This window comes from Macrobrachium rosenbergii, chromosome 24 (assembly GCF_040412425.1).
Source record: "Macrobrachium rosenbergii isolate ZJJX-2024 chromosome 24, ASM4041242v1, whole genome shotgun sequence".
NCBI classification, from domain to species: Eukaryota; Metazoa; Arthropoda; class Malacostraca; order Decapoda; family Palaemonidae; genus Macrobrachium; species Macrobrachium rosenbergii.
This window is the reverse complement of record NC_089764.1, coordinates 8,262,344-8,279,295: the sequence shown is the minus strand read 5'-3', so window position 1 is coordinate 8,279,295 and position 16,952 is coordinate 8,262,344.

Genomic DNA, 16,952 nt, shown 5'->3' with positions numbered 1-16,952 from the left:
TTTCCAACACACAAAGCTTTCAAACCGCAGCAGAGAATCCTCCAAAGCTTTTTCCCCTAAGAAGGGAATCCCGGGGATCAAAGTACTTTTGCAAGGAGAGCCGTGGCCGTGTTGACGTGTGGTTTTCATGCTGAGTCTTATTTTACTTTTTCTTATACTCTTTGGCATTCATATTTGTTTAGTTATTTTCTATTAACAATTTGTTTTATTCAGACTTTTCCGTCTCTTGGAATTTGCTTTAATGAACAGAGTAATTCAAGTCTAAATTATTCTAAATAAAAATTATTGTTATTTTGGGGAGTTGGGAAAGATCATGATGGCATATCATTAGTTATTTGTGAAGATTTAATAGCAATGTCTTTTAACGTGATGCAGTGTGTATGTGGAGACTCTGCAGTAATAAACTTCACACGTGCACAAAATCAAATGCAATATATATATATATATATATATATATATATATATATATATATATATATATATATATATATATATATATATATATATATATATAATATATATATATATATATATATATATATATATATATATATATATATATATATATATATATATATATATATATATATATATATATATATAAAAATAGCATTTTTCAAGCTGCCTTCCAACAAAATTCCTGCCTTCGATTTACTGCAGATAAATAAATAACAACGGTTCCCTGCCATTCCTGGATGTGATGGTAACAGCTGCTCAAGACGAATTTCGGACGACCGTCTACACAAAGGAAAACTAAACGGGAATGTGTCTCAATGCAAATAGTGAAGCTCCAGCAAAATACATGAAAAGTGTAATTAATGCTTATATCCATAGAGCATTTACTCATTGTAGTTCGTGGACTTCATTACACACCGAACTGGAAAGATGCGCTCAGGTTCTTGTAAACAACGGGTACTCAAATAACGATATCCAAGAAGTCATCAGGAAGAAAATGGATAGTTTTTGCATCCGAAGGAAAAAGGAGAAAGAGAGACGTTCTTAAATTATATTACAGGAATTATATGAGCACTGCTTACAAGACCGACGAGAAAGTACTTAGAGAAATTGTAGGACGAGGAGTAATACCGATGAGGAAAATACTAAAATTGACCTGCAGATATACTATAAGAACTTTAGAACTGCCAACCTGATCATAAAGAATAACTCCCACAACAAGAAGCGCTCTCTTGATAAGTGTAACGTAGTATACAAGTATACATGTCAAATCGCGAACTGCAAGTCGCGAAATATTTCTTATATTGAAATACTACAACTTCACTATCAAGAAGACTTACTATGCATTTGCAAAATGGTAGTATTAAAAATCACACGAGAGACACATACGATGCGGGTCTAACCAGGGAAATGCTCGAAGCCAACACTGAAACTATTGACAGCGTTGCTGATGCTAAAAGGCTAAAATACCTTGAGGCAATATACATAAATATTCATAAGCCTCCCTAAACGTGCAAGGAATCAACGCAATAATTCTACCTTCCGATCGTGAAAGAAGAAATGCAGCAGACTAAGATGTGTCGTCAATGTTGGACCTATGCAAATATTTTAGTTAACTTTATATTTGTCATGTTTTATCTTGTTCTATCCTGATATTGATAACTTTGTATTTACATTTTACTTATACTTTTACATTATGTAATTACTATATTAATTTTACATATACAGTTTGAATATATATATATATATATATATATATATATATATATATATATATATATATATATATATATATATATATATATATATATATATATATATATATATATATATATATATTAACTTTATCACATGCACAATTGTTCTGTGCATTAGCAGAATTACTAAAAGGACCTCATTTGAACTAGATGTTATCTAATGGAGTATTTATTCAGAAAAAGTTACAAGCTTTCTTGGACAAACAGTCCTCATTATCAAGTATCCGTACAAAGACCAGATGAGTAGGCCAGCTGTATTTATATCTGTGTGCTGGGTACTTTAATCATATAATTACCTAGCTCCTCCTGTGTGACCCCATCCCCTCGTGACCTTGGCCTTTCTCTACCCGCTCCTTCATCCAGGTGTTCGTTTCCCGTGCGTCCTCTTATGTTTTTCCTTCGTTTTCTTGCTACAGTTGAGTGTAAGATTTTTCTTGATATACAGTCTTCAAAGCCGTTTCCGGTGTTCCCTGCCATTGTGTTGTTAGCGCATGTTATGAAAGCGTTCTCTACAACCAGTCTGGCTGTTTTGTTAGTGTTCCTGTACAGAAAACTCATATTTTCCCAGTCTATTTCATGGTCATTTTCCCAACAGTGTTTGGAAACTGCCGACATCTGATTATAATGCCTTATGTTTTGGAGGTGTTGTTTGCTTCGCTCTTTACAGGATTTGCCAATTTTGCCATAGTACCCATCTTCACAGTCTAGACACGCTGCCAAATATACCCCACCTCTAATCTCTCCCCCCTCTACCGAGTTGTTGTTTCTATTTTATTCCTAATGGTGTTTTTGTAACTGCCTATCAATTTGATATTATCTAGCTTCCAAATGTCCCTTTCCTATCCTTTGCCTCCCCCCAAAATAGTTTTTCTTGCCTTGATGTGTGCCCGCTCCCACCAGTACTTAGAGAATCCTAATCTCCTAAAACTTTCCCTCAGGCATTCCAACTCTTCATCTAAGAAATTGGGACTGCAAATCCTATAAGCCCTAATAGCCAACCCTGTTGTTACTCCTATTTTTATTTCTTTCCTTTGACTGGAGAACATATGTATGTATGAATTGGTGTTTGTCTTCTTCCTGCATACCTTGAATTTTAAATTTTCCCCTTCCCTCCTTACCAGGACACCCAAGAAAGGAATTTCTCCCATCTTCTCTGCTTCTATTGTGAACCTGATGTGTTAATTTAGTTTATTTCCTATTCCGAGTCGCCTATTCTCAAGGGTCCGTACGGACCTCTTGAGCAGTGTCTGTGAATCTAGTTATGGCCATAAGCACCTGTTAGTGGTTGTTGACGAATTAACTGGGTTCATAGAGATTTTTCCGTTGAAGCATAAAACGGCGGAAGACGTGGCAGTTGCATTCTTTCATGGGTATATTTGTCATTATGGAGTTCCTGAGGTTCTGATTACAGATAATGGGAGAGAATTTGTGAACAAGATGTTAAAGTGTCTTGCGGATGTAATGGGCATTCAGAAGGTTACTATTATTCTCTATAAACCAGAAGCTAATGGGCTGTGTGAACGGGCAAATAGGAGGAATGTTAGGTTTATTGTTTTGAATAAATACGCATTGATAAAAGCTAAAAACAAATGTATATCATTCTAATATATAACCATAAACAATAATTATATTTTCCTAAATGATGGGAACACTATTCCTTCCTGTGTATGATTATGTCAGCAAAAGGCATGAATTGACACGTTATGTAAGCAATGAACACTATGAGTTTCTCAAAGTGCAGTAGTTGCCATTTCTTAACTTAATACCTATTTGCATCTAATACATTTACACTCCAAGCACCTCTCAGAAGAGATTTCCAAATGTAATGATCTACATTCCTACAGAGTTTTAATCTAGGATTTTCGGTCATTATCTTCAAGGTAAACAGTACCAAGCAACGTGAAAAGACACTTATCTTACATATGCAGAAAAGTATTTTGCCAATTCGCACGATAATTAATTCCATCTGCTGCAGCGTCCAAGTTGCGTTAAGCCACTACTATGTATGCACGGACTTGGCTTCACTTACTACGGAAAGAAATTATCGATTAAGGTTTTCAATGTGGATTTTATTGAGGTAATAAAAAATTATATTAATTATTATCATAAATTATGATCACAATTCATGTAAATTCTGATTAAAATTTTATGTTACAGTGAATTTATTGTTTTAGGTTAATCATACATCTGGCAGAGCCAGAAGAAAAGGTGAAATATCAGGGGAAAAAATGAGAATAAACCAGAAAACTAATGGAAAAGGTGAGGTAAAAACGAAAATTTCATTTGTTTTGTCTGCGTTTGTATGTCTGTCAAGGGTAGGGTCTCATTTTGAGTTAAAAACCTTTCTGGGGTGACATAGATGGCGTGTGCAAAATTTGATCTGGGTCAATCAAGCAGTTTGGATTTGTATAGAAGCCAAACAAATATACAAACATTCACTATATATATATATATATATATATATATATATATATATATATATATATATATATATATATATATATATATATATATATATGTGTGTGTGTGTGTGTGTGTGTGTGTGTGTGTGTGTGTGTGTGTGTGTGTGTGTGTGTGTGTTAGATGAGCCCTATCCCAGGTCAAATAGGGTTATCTTTTATTGCTGTATCTGTTTTAGGAACAGAATCAATCATCTTACTTCCCTAAGATGTCTCTGGTAGCAGTGGCTCATCCCTGGGTCAATAAATTCTTTCTCCTTTGTCGACTTCTATCACTGAATCTATTCTTAAACAAAGGCCTAGTGGAATTAAACACTAACGTACAAAACTAGATTTTATTTGCAAATTTAACGAAAGTGATTCACCAAAAACTGCGATCATGAGATGGAGTGAATTCCACCCCCTACAAATGGAAAACATCACTAGAGGAAATTCTGGTTCACAATCATTCAGGTTAACGATTCTAAACCGGCTAATACTAGTGACTAACACCCTGGTCACCAAACAAAGTAATAAGGTCATAATTACTCTAGACCACAATAACTGTCATATAGTATGTAAAGAATAAACACCACTTCCGAATTATTCGTCCTCACAGGACGAAACCAGAATTCCTGTTGAAAGAAACATATCATATATTAAAACCTGAAATGGTGTTAATTAACTCTGAATGACAGAATATGGTTAGGGGGATGGAAGGGGGAGGGGAGGGGGAAGGGTGAATGGCAGGGGAAGGGTAAGAGGGGAAGGAAGGGGAAGGAGAGAGGAGGGGAGGAGGAAGGAAAAGGGTGGGGGAGGGAGGGATTGAAAAAGAAGGGAAGAGGAAGAGGAATTGGGAGGGGAAGGGGAGTGGAGGGTGAGGGGAAGATAAAGGGGGGAGGGAAGGGAAAGCGGAAGTTATGTCCCTCTGACAGAAGAGAATAAACAGCTTCTCCACTGAACAAAGACAGTAAATAAAAAATATCTTATTTCTACAATTCGCACTCAGGTGTGTGCTTGTTTGGATGTGTGTTTGTGGGAGGGGAGGAGTTCTCTGTCTTGTGCAACAACATTTAAGTGAAATGTTGTTGCCAAAACACCCTATAAACCTCATTTAAACCAAATTTATAAAGATATACGCCATGTGACGATATGAAGTAGTCGCTATAAAGAATTCCGAAGGTAAAACCAAGAAAAAGCGGTCAAATTAATGAGAAAATTCGCTTTTCATCTAATAAAGAGAAAGGATATACACTCATCATACACCTTGCACGTCGTGTTGAGCTAGCACCTACTACACATGTGTGAATGTGGAAGACAACTGTTTAGGGAGAAAATTTTTGGACCTGCTGGTGTGGGTTCATTTCCTTATAGCTATGAAATATGTTTCGTAACAAAGCCAAAAATATTTAATTTAGCAATACAACCAAGCAGTAAGATATATCTTGAACACTTATATTAATAATTATCATAAATTATGATCAAAATTTGCCTAAATTCCGATCAAAAATATATTTTATAGGAGATTTGGATTTATTGTTTTAGGTTAACTATACGTCTGACAGAGCATAGAATAAAAGGTCGACTGTTAGGAGAAAAAAATGAAATTGACCAGGGAAAACTGAAGGAAAAGGTGACGTAAAAACGAAAATTTCATTTGTTTTGTCTATGTGCGTATGTGTGTCACGGGACAGGCTTGATTTTGAGTTATAAACCTTTCTTGAGTGACATAGAGGTCGTGTGCAAAATTTCGTGTTGGTCTGTCAATGGTTTGGATTTCTATAATGGACAGACAAATATACAAACATTCATATATATATATGTATATATATATATATATATATATATATATATATATATATATATATATATATATATATATATATATATATATATATATATATACATATACATATATATACCTCAGAAATCAGGATTGTCTTAGTACTCTTCCCCACCAGCTTCTTTTTTTTTTCCTTCAACTTTCATACGGCCAGTCCAACGTTAACCAATTCAGAATTGAGGGGAAATTGCATAGAAGTACGAAATGAGCGAGGAACTGACACACATTTACACTATTACACGCATATGATTCTGTACAGACATTGCTTTGTAGATGCTCAGTCCATTACTATTCCTCTTGGGAATTCAGATCAAACTAGGATTTTATATCATTATTGCTCGATGTATAGGAGATGTTTTAGTCAAGTAATTTGTTTGAATAATATCATAATGTCATAACTCTTACATTCATAAATGTGCTTCAGAAGTATCATCTAATTGTGTAAAAAAAAAAAAAGTGTACTAGATATGAATATTAACAAGGATTCAAAGAAAATGAATGAGGGTCAAAGATGGAAATAAGGAGAAAAAGATGAATAGGAAAATTAATTTTCCTATTTCGACTAAAATGGTTAAAATTGCCTCATCCTTTAAACTGGCCATATTTACGAAAAAAAACTTTGCATCCTTTCATTTCCATTCAAGTTAATAAAGTCTCGCCATGATTATGGATTGTGTCCTCCACAGATGATTTTTTTTTATCTTCTCGTTGTGAAATTCAAGCCATTTGCCAAAAAATTATCCACCCAATATTACCAGTTCCCTCTCTTTCACCCAATTTCATTCGTGGGTGCGGACTACCACATGGGAATCACATGTTTATTGTTTAGTTCCTTTCATTTTGGAAAGGCGCGGCGGTTGAAGGTTCCGAGCAATCGAATTTGAAATTCATTTCAGTTCGAAAGAATGCCCAATTCCTTCAATGATGATTCGCTGGTCATTTACATTTTCGTTGTAAGGCACGAGAATGGAATATCTTCTTGGTCACTTCCATAAACTGTCACTGTGGAGGATATTTTAGATTTAACTGTAGATTCTCAACCCTCCAACGATCACACAAGCTCACATGTCCCAAGCAGCCCCCTCCCCCAGCCATATATGTGGATTTGGTCATTATTTGTAACAGATACTAAAGGAAATGGTGTTAGTCCTGACTTCGAAATTAGACACTAGATGCCAGATCGAGTTAAAATGGATTCTTGTATTAGGAGCTTTCACATATCAATGACCAGTGGCATTGCATTTATCTTCATCCAGAAAGATATCCAACAACTAGTATAGATTGTATTTAAACAGGTGCACTGGTTGATTTATTAATGTTTGACTATTAGGTGAAGCACTAGGGCACTTTCAGTTATTCACAGCTTGAGGTGAAAAGAGGGAGCTGGAGTGGTTGGGCAGCAAGAAAGAAGGAAGGAAGTGGAAGCTAAGGTAAAGTAAATTAAAAAGTTGGTGCAGTTAGCTACCGAAGGGACGCTGCAAACAACTTATTTACAGTAATGCCTACAGTGAACCACATGCCGAGCACTGACGTCTCTTACCCATTGCGGGGTGGCTGAAATGAAGCGACGGAAAGAGTTTCCCAGGCTACGATAGGGTAGAGAACATCTAACACCAGTTCCGGAGTTGTGGTGGAATTGGAGAAAAAAAGCTTAATGTTTTAATAGATGTGGTTATAAATTTGGAACAAACCCTTACTTGCTTCTGCAGTTTTTAAATATTTCATAACATTTGTGACTGGGCAAGAGGCTACTTAGTTGTATCGCTGTCGGTCTAGCGTGATAGGGTTGGTTATACAAGAGCTCTATTTTTCTTGCAAGATTACATATCATTCTCTTGCAAGAAAGGAACTGATTCCCTATTTTCCCTATCGCTGTGAAACCTACGACAGAGCTTGCATATTGGACAGCCATTTTATCCTAAAGCTCATAGTCATTCGTAAAGATTATGACTTAATCATCATTGAGCTCGCACTTGACAGATATGGGATGTTGAGAAATGTTAAGTTAACAAAAGGAACGTTTGTTTAATTATTCAAAAGTGTTCCCCAAAGGAAAATGAAAAATGTAAATGGTTGATAAACAGTTCCGTCCGTCAATGGACACCTTTTTACAGCGTTTGTGAATTTTTTAACCATCTACATTTTTTTTTTACCTTGTGGATACAATTAAATTATATATTTTCCTGTCTAAGAAGATTACCATTGTTGTTTATGCATATCATAGTTATATTTATTTGAAAGTTTCTGAAAAAGCCGTTCGTGAACACTCATCTATCAACACGCACGTTTACGTACATCTACAGATTTATATACATCAGTGTATGTTAAAATACAGTATGTATACTTATACTTACACTCATCTTAATGTTTATTATATTCCATTATCTTGTACCTCATCTTACTATGATTCGTCGGTATTCGAAGGCTCCGCATGTCATGCGCAACTGGTAAATCATTCGGAATTACTGAGTCTTCGTGTACCCAAGATATTGGCCATTTATCAAAAGAAATGGTTCGGCGTTGCCTCAATGGAAATTCGTCCTTTTGAAAAGTGCTGCCAGTTGAATTATTCATCTTTAACAGAAGCTTCAACTTCACATTATTGGTCTAGAACCACTGCGATGAATGCCATCAAAGTGAATATTAGTCCTCTCCACATGTCGATAAAGTGTTGTGAAGTCTTTACCTATTGCTTGAATATTATTCTATCTCTTTGTGCATTTTTACGGGATAGTTTCCGATTTGTTTTTTTCAAAGTTACACATGGTTATTTAGTTCTGTGATATTTTGTAGTTCAGTTCAGTACTATGAAATTTAATTTGAATATTACCAATTTTTATTAACAAAAATGATAAAAATTCTCTCTATTATTCTTTAAAGAACATCAGCTTAATTCCGCAACATGAGAATGGCTACGATTGCCTTCCTCGCCTTATTATGCCCTTCTTCCACGACTGATCTGTAACCTCTTAATACTTAATATCTTGAGCGAGTTTCCCTCTCATTTGCCGAATTGGGAAGCTAATTACATCTCATGCAGCTGATAAGCTCGTACATTAAAAATCTTTTATTAGTTAAAGTATAGGCTTTTTATGTGATAATTTTAAAACAATTTAAGAAAAGTTGACATGACGTGGAATTTTCTGCCTTAGTCTTAGACGTATTATATAAAAATTTAATAATCTTTTGAGCTTGCCTTGCTAAGTACCTAACGGCTTTTTGATTCCTGGATTATTTAATCCTATCAAGCATATGCGCAATGAAAATGTTAAAATATTTTAAATCGACAGTGTAACTGTAACAACAATGCTCAAAGAGGATTGAAGATTGAAAACACTGGCAATATCATCACTCTTCAGTGCGGTAACGTTATCACCTAAGTGTATAAGCTTTTGCATGTCCATTGCTGAGAGCTCATCTCAGGTTCTAACACTTCTTACCACATTAGCTGCCAGCATATTTCAGCAAAAATATAACCCAAGTAGATCGATAGAAGCCATCCAGAAGTTGAGAGCACCAGGAAAAGTTTCACGGTAATTAGAGGTCAAATTATTACCCTAATTGAAACAAAGATAATTTGACTGTCGCGAGATTTTATCCTTAAAAGGGCTCCATAATTATGAAGATCTTCCATCATATATATAAATATATATATATATATATATATATATATATATATATATATATATATATATATATATATATATATATATATATATATATATATATATATATATATATATATATATATACATATATAACTTTTATCACGGGATATAAAACATAACTTCGTGTTATCATTAATCGGTTGCTGAATTACCTACCGAGAAGTACTCAAAGAACTCTATTTTTCCGTTCCTGTTTTTGTAGTATCTCTCTCTCTCTCTCTCTCTCTCTCTCTCTCTCTCTCTCTCTCTCTCTCGATTATCCCCGGCTTCCTCTTCCGGCGGTTTATTTGTATGCGTCTTTTTCGGCAACTTGCGAGGATTCCCCGGGCCACCGGCGATTTGTCGTCATCACTCGGGCATTCAGAATCCGTGCTGAGAGGAGGTCTTCCTTTTTATCTCTTACTACATCTCTAGTAAAGTATTTCGCCACTGAATTCTTATGGATATAACATTGCCTATATTATTTACAGTTTCTTGAACATTGTTATATGTAACAACTATATACTTTAGGAATATAAAATGAAATATAGAATTTAGACTAAAGGCCAAGCACTGGGATCTATGACGACATTCAGCACTGGAGGGAAATTGAGAGTAAAATGGTTTACTGTATAAGGTGTACCAGTAGGAAAACGTCGCAGTTGCACTATGAAACAAATATTAGAAGGTGGGAGGTAAGATGGACGAAAGAGAGTATAGACGGAGGTACAGTAAAAGGAACAGAACGGGTTGCAGCTAGTGGTCGATGGGACTGCAGAGCACAGGGTGCGGTGCACTGACTGCACTAATCCTCCTACGGGGATATGCTTAAGGAGGTTACTGTTATATAAGTCTGTTAACCAGAAGTTCCCGTAGAAGGGCGCAAAAGAATGAATGAGCATAAATTCTCTGAAACGGATGTATATTTGCCTCTGGAACCAGAGACACTTTATTGGTGGATTTTGAATGAAGATGGTTCAATGGCCCGTTTTACTAACCAAGATATGTTCGTTTTTCAAACTAGAACGACTTTTATAACTGATGCCTTCAAATGCGTGGTGGTCCTCATATGAAGACTACAGTGCTTCGATGATAATAATAATAATAATAATAATAATAATAATAATAATAATAATAATAATAATAATAATAATAATAATAATAATCAGGCTGCAGGAAGAAAAATTAGTAGATAAATGAGAAAAAAATTATATATATATATATATATATATATATATATATATATATATATATATATATATATATATATATATATATATATATATATATATATATATATATATATATATATATATATATCATATTTTCTCAGTTTTCTGCTAATTTTCTCTTCCTACCTCCCCTGATATTATTATGTATTATGTGTGTGTGTGTGTATGTGTGTGTGTGTTATGTTATTATTATTATTCCGTTCCTTTTATCATTGCCTCCTCTATAGCCTCTTTCGTCTAACTTCTAATGATTGTTTCGTAATGGAACTGCGACGTTTTCCTCCCGGTACACCTTATAAACCATTTTATTCTCCATCTCCCTTTTTTGCTGAATGTTCTAAAAATCTCCAGTACTTGGCCTTTAGTCTAAATTCTATATTCATTCTATATTCCTAAGGTATGCAATAGTTACATATAACAACGCCCAAGAAACTGTAAATAATGCAGTAGGCAATTTATATCCATAAGTGAAATATTAGAGGATACAGTAAAGAGATAAAAGGAAGACCTCCTCTCCAAGTGGATTCCCGAATTCATATATATATATATATATATATATATATATATATATATATATATATATATATATATATATATATATATATATATATATATATATATATATATATATACACACATCTTATGTATATATACAATTACAGCATAGGTCAAGTACATAAAGAAAGCGACCTAAAAATCTTGGAGTCCACTATCACAAAAAGATAGTTCCGTCTCTAAATAAAACAATCCTCCTCTGGTCAGTTGTTCATCGTCTAAGGAGCATTATTTGATTTCATAAAATTCCTTTAGTCACTGCCCGTCCTTTGTGAGGATAAGGTACAGAATGGCCTTACTATTTTAGTGTAGTTTTAATCTTACTGATTTTTAGAATTTTACAGATATTTGAACGTAATTTTAATGTTTAGTGCATTTTCTGTTTTACGGTGTTTATAAATCGTTTGAAATTCTTTTTACATACTGATGTTCATTGAATTTCTTTAAATATTACGTAAATTTTGTGGAATATGCAGTGATTGGTTTTAATGCTCGAGTTTGTATTTTTATTCTAGTCTTAATTCTTCGTTGGACGGGTCGATTTTGTTCTCGGAAAGCACTTTGCTGGGCCTGCGTTCGATTCTCCTGCCGACCAGTGAAAAATTAGAGGAATTTATTTCTGGAGATAGAAATTCATTTCTCTGTATAATGAGGTTCGGATTCCACAATAAGCTGTAGGTCCCGTTGCTAGGTAACCAATTGGTTCTTAGCCACGTAAAATAAGTCTAATCCTTCGGGCCAGCCCTAGGAGAGCTGTTAATCAGCTCAATGGTCTGGATAAACTAAGGTATACTTAACTTATTCTAGCCTTGAGGATGCGACTATGAATCGTAAAACGTTGGCATAATAATGTACTGAGTACGATGATTACCCCGAGGTGTATCTTGAACTTTATATATATATATGATATATATATATATATATATATATATATATATATATATATATATATATATATATATATATATATATATATATATATATATATATATATATATATATATATATATATATATATATATATATATATATATATATATATATATATATATATATATATATTATATATATATATATATATATATATATATATATATATATATATATATATATATATATATATATATATATATATATATATATATATATATATATATATATATAGATAGAGAGAGAAATACAATTGTAATCTATCAAAATCAAAATGTCAAAAGTACCTTAATTATTCAAATACCATGAATAGTATTACCCCAGTTTGCGTTAAAACTAACAGTTTAAAAGAAAGAGACATTGAAGTTATTATCAGTAGTTATTGGAACTATTCACTTTTATATCGGAATGAAAGACCCGAATGGGAATGCTTGCAATTCTTCTCAAATTCTATTTTGTATTGTCAGTTTTGCTGGACGTTCTTAGCGAAATCCAATACTGGCATTTAAGCTCTTTACCTTATAATCAGCGTAACTCGAATATTGATGAGGGATTTATCGTCATCTTCTCGTAAGAGTAAGGAACTAATTTTCATTTGCAGAAAATAACTGCTTAAAATGGCTCATACTAGTCGTAAGATCTTGGAGGTTCATATACAGTAATATCTGCTTAATATATATATTTACTTGGGGAAAGTTCAAGCATTGTCTTCCTACAAGGATATTCTTTGATAAAAATTCAAAAGAAACTACTATGCATTTCAGGGCCGTGTCTAATTGATTTTCGTCGATAAAATCTTACCAAAGCATCAGATATGGATTGCATTTTGAAAATATCTATTTGAAGGCAAAGCCTAATTGGCTAAACCTAGCAGGCTCATAGAGAGAGGCTAGTAAAACGTCATTTCTGAAGTCCCTCCCACTCATTGATACTGTAGTATGACGTACTTGACTAGACACCCATATAAAGACTCAGATGTTGGTAGTCGTGGTAATAGTAGTAGTATATGGAATTCTTATACTGTTCCACACACTCAAACACCTACCCCACATACTCTCTCTCTCTCTCTCTCTCTCTCTCTCTCTCTCTCTCTCTCTCTCATCTGTTCGATTAGCCATGTCTCTAAGTAGAATACAATAAGGGAATGGGCATCAAAAGAGAATATTAATTGTGTAATACAGTTCATGGCGCATTTCACATTCCTTTAACTTGAAATATGCACCAAATACTTACAGGAACATGTTGTGAAAACTATTATTACCCTGGAGTTTCTGTTGCTTCATAGTGTCTCCTCAAATGTTTCGGTTCACGTGTAACTGCTTAATCATGCTAAATGAATGCAGCTAACGCAAGTGTTCTAGCCTTAACTTCCTTAATGCATGATCAGTTCCATAAGGAATTCACAGTGCTTGGTATAGCTCATTACCCCCCTTCATTGTATTATTTGTGTACCTCTGTATCAGTTTTATTGTTTCTATACGCTTGATTCATTTACTTGAAACTGACACGAATATTTGGTGTAGGGTGGATTGTTGAGTGGTTATCAGTGAGTTTATGCATTCCCGGTTCTATATATTTTATTATTAGTTTATGGATTTGAAGTTAAAAAATGTTTTCAGTATTCAGTTATTTTGAATATTTCATTTGCATAGTTTATATATATATCTTTGCTTTTTTCCCATTTTTGTATGGGGCAAGAACGATGCCTTCTTTTGAAGGACTTTTGATTTGGCTTTTGGGGTAGACCGTAGTCTCGATCGGCTGCCCTGCCTGACATCGCTTAGACCCCGGTAGCGTATGTTACATGTATCATACCAGACCCAACGCCCTTTCTCCCAGCAGCGAGAAGTTGTTGCGCGGGTAGGTTGAGAGTTCGAGACGTGTGAGATGTTTGTTATAATTTTAGAAGATGTTGTAATGACTTTGTTTTGTGTGTGTATTTAGTCTGTAACACCCATTTGCTTTTTGGCAAACCTATCCGTTGATTATACATAATCCTGGGGTGTCTACACGGATAGCAAAGTGTCTGCCTCTCTGATCAGTCGGCTTTGAAGTTGAGTTTGAACCCCGTATTGCCACAGACTCTCTATAGTTTATAGTTATATATATGCTGCTGTAACATATGACTATATATATATATAATATATATATATATATATATATATATATATATATATATATATATATATATATATATATAGTATTATATATATATATATATATATATATATATATATATATATATATATATATATATATATATATATATATATATATATATATATATATATATATATATATATATATATATATATATATATATATATATATATATATATATATATATATATATATATATATGTAGATATATATATATATATATATATATATATATATATATATATATATATATATATATATATATATATATATATATATATATAATTTAATCATAACTACATTGTAGTGCTGAACTTACAGTCAAGCGCTTGGGCTATGCCCTAAATTTTATAATCCTCTGATCCATTGATTATACTGAACTTTATTGAAATTGAAGGAAATATGAAATAAAAAAACAGTTATTGTAATATAAAAAACGTTAAAAGATATGCTGTTTGTTTAAGATTAAGCCAATCTTGTGTGAATCAGGGTGTTGAGCTTTGAGCGGACCATAAGTGAAGAACGTTCGATGGAAATAGAGAAAATAAAATATCGATAATTATCGCATATCCTACTCAAGGTATTGCTTCTTGTACAAGAGGGTCAAATATATGTCTTTCTGCGATCATTACCATACTACTGGGAACCCTGCTATTACAAGACTAGTAGATCTACTGAAATACCCGCCACTAATTGCAAAAGAAACCATTTAAAGTTCTCATGGCTCAAAATATAGTGTAAAATAAGATACTAAAAATCACGGGAAACCGAAGCCTATTTTCCAAGATGGCCGCCACGAGGGCAGCCAAAAAGGGAAAATTTTAAAAAATGTCATATAACAAACAAAAAATGTGTTGAAATATGTCAAATACTGCTCAGTATTATGCTAAAGGCCAGAGCACACTCACATTAGACCATTTAGAGCAAATATATCCCTTAAACTCAAAATGGCCGCCAAGATGGCCACCAAAATTTACATTTTGTCAAAATATGTAATAATATACTGTATTATTCAAGTACGTTGGGATGTTATTCTGATACACTCTTTGTTGATCCAGATTTAAGCATTGATTATCCTTTTCTGTTGCATTTTTGGATAGAAAAAGGCAAATAAATAAATAAATTTGCATTAAAGATACATGTCTATAGCAAACAGGCCAATGTAAATATCAATCAAAAGCCCTACAAAGATCGGACAATGGACTTTTAACGGGCTGCATTTTGCATTTGAGTGTTGTGCTGGCTTGGATTTTAAGTCATTTTATACAACATCAATGTCACTTTCTGGATCAGGAAGGGTCACATTGGTGCAATAAAGTCCTTTACACCCAACACATGCTGGGGAGCATTGCAGTTCATACTCTCTTCAGCCACATTTCCTTCCTGTACATCCTGTCTTGCAGCCACAGCTGATTACTTCAAGAAGATAATTCGGGTGCTGGCTTCATACCAGGGTGAATGGGAAGCAACTTACCATTAACAATCTTCCATCCCCAATTCTCAGCACACCTATCGACCCCACTCCTTGTTGGACATGAAGATAAACACATTGGCTGTGGTGCTGAGCAGCTGACGATGTGGGAGGCAAGCTACAAGGATGTATACTTGTTGTACTTGATGCAACCTTCTGATGGAAGCTGTTGAATCGTAGGGTATCTAGTGTTTCACCGGCTTTACCACTCAGCACAGAAACAAGTGCATTTTCTCTTGCAGTCACTATGTCTTCACGAGTTGCCTGTGGATGCTTGAAGTAGGAAGCCTGCTACCTAAAATATTCACTAGCTTTGAGTTTCTTCAGGGTGACTGGCTTACCAATGCCAAACAGTCTTGAAGTGGTGTCACATCACAGTAAGGCACGAGCAAAGAGGAGATATGTCATTTCCAAGTGCAGCTTGAACGAGCTTGATGTTCCAGCATTTTGGTGGCTTCTTTGAATTCATCTTAGATTCTGGGTGGAAGTAAATGTTACAAGAAGTCTTTGGTGACTGGCTGCAGGGTAGCAAAAGGAGGTTGGTATCATCCCTGACAAGAACAGTGTTTTTTGAGGCTGCTGATGCCACAGTAGTTTGCTCAATCAGGACATCTGCATCAGCATCTGCATGTACTACTTCAATACAAAGTGTTTGCTTATTGCCAAGCAGATTGATGAATCGCTGCTTGTTTGTCTTGTTTCCAAGAAAGACTTCTTTCTTCATGGAACAGACCATAACTCCTGTGAAATGTAGTGGAGCACTAGTTTTCTGTCCATTTGTTTAGTATGTGTGACATTTTTGGTGGATGGACCACTTTTATAACTATCAAATACCATGATGACAGGGTGATACTTACGTTCAACATACTGGCTGTATCGTTTACAAATGTCATTGTAGGTCTCTCCAATATTCCATCAAAGTCTGTGCAAGAGAGCCCCGCCATCTAGGACAAACTGCTGAACA